Genomic DNA, 1,750 nt, shown 5'->3' on the forward strand with positions numbered 1-1,750 from the left:
ACAGTACAATACAACTTAAGGTGAAAATTTATCATGAAAATTGAAAAATTATTAAATGTGGGTGTTCATCTGCCCAGCATCACCTTTTGTTCAGTACATAATGAGCAGCAGCGCAGACCCGTGCAGGTAGTGGCCCTGCATGCAGATCTCCTGTGCACCTGAAAATTGCAGGAATTAAATGCATGCAACCAATCTTTAATATAACTCCTCATAAATAGGTGCTAGTTGCAATAAAGAGGTTAGTCATTGTGATTCCTGTTAATGGCTTTTTTTTTTTAATTCATAATCTCTGTGAAGGTATTAAAGTCTGCTTATGGTGTTGTCATTTATTGTCACAACAGTCTGACTGTAAAGGGCTCTTTCAGACTTTACTTTTGCTGAATCAAAAACATTGTCATTGTATGAGAAATACCTGCAGCTGTCTTACTCTTTCAATCTGAAAATCTTCTCAACATGTTCAATATTATGTCTAAACAAACCACCATTTACAATCCTTAAAATAAAAATACCTAAACTCGTATCAACCTGTGCTTCTCAAGGATCCATACAACCTGCACACAGCAACAAACTAACTCATACCACAATACTTTCCAGCACATGTCTGAGTGCTAACTATCAACATAAGTGAGTATTTAGAGGTTAAAGGTGGACGGCAGCATAGTAAACACATGGAACAGATTTTCTTATCAAGTAATGATTTGGCTTTTTAGTGGAGTTTCTTTGCACTTCTTATTTAGACAATATTATTATTATTATATATTATTATTAGTATAGTAGTAGTAGTAGTAGTAGTAGTGTAGTATAATAATAATAATAATAATAATAATAATAATACTATGTGTATCAATGTTAATATGTGAAATCTATTCTACTAAGGTTTCTGGATTTTTTGATATAGCTTCTTGAACAAATGAAAAAAGTGATTAATTATAATCATTTGTGTGTATCTATATAGGTAGGTAGAAACACACACATTAGGCACTTGTGAAAGAGCCCTCACGGAATAAATGTTATTATAATTAATCACCCTAGCAAGCTTGGTAACTGTCAAACTTGCTGAATTTGCTGAACTTGTATTAATTCAAGATTATCTTTGTTTAATATAAAAATATTAAAATTTATATGATGACCTGAAACTTCTAAGTCTGACAAATATACATAACAACTAAGAATTCAAAAGAGGGAAAATCACAGATTTATTTCCTAAATGCATAAATAGAAAACAAATATGGGGTTGATTGTATTACAATCCTATTATTGTGGGTCCCTGGTATTACTTGTCCTGCTGTATTATATAAATCTTGCTTTAGTCTGTTGTTAGGTAGGTAAAGTGATGAATCATACTACATATATAGGTGTAGTATGACTGCATTGTGTATATAGACACAAATGCAGAAAAGTGTTTTATAAGGTGTTATAAATGCATGAGTGCTACAAATGGATCATTTTGGCCAGTAGGTGGTTGCTTGGCAATATGTGATATAGATAAGAACCAACAGAGGCCTAAGATGTAACTGTGTGCCAGTTTTGGCTGCTGCGCTCTTGATTGTGTAGGAGGAGGTCTCAGATGGAAATTGTTTTCAGTCAGTGAATGATTGTTGGAATAATATAGGATCTAAGCGTGCAGTCTCACACTGTTCTTCAGTGAGTAGTAACTTCACATTACTAAAAACACCATCTGACATAGCTGGGAGAATAGCCTGCGCCCACTCTGCCATCTTTGCAGTAAATGAGAAGCTAGCCACTGGTC

The sequence above is a fragment of the Simochromis diagramma genome, unplaced genomic scaffold, assembly GCF_900408965.1.
Source record: "Simochromis diagramma unplaced genomic scaffold, fSimDia1.1 OVJJ01000695.1, whole genome shotgun sequence".
Taxonomy (NCBI): Eukaryota; Metazoa; Chordata; class Actinopteri; order Cichliformes; family Cichlidae; genus Simochromis; species Simochromis diagramma.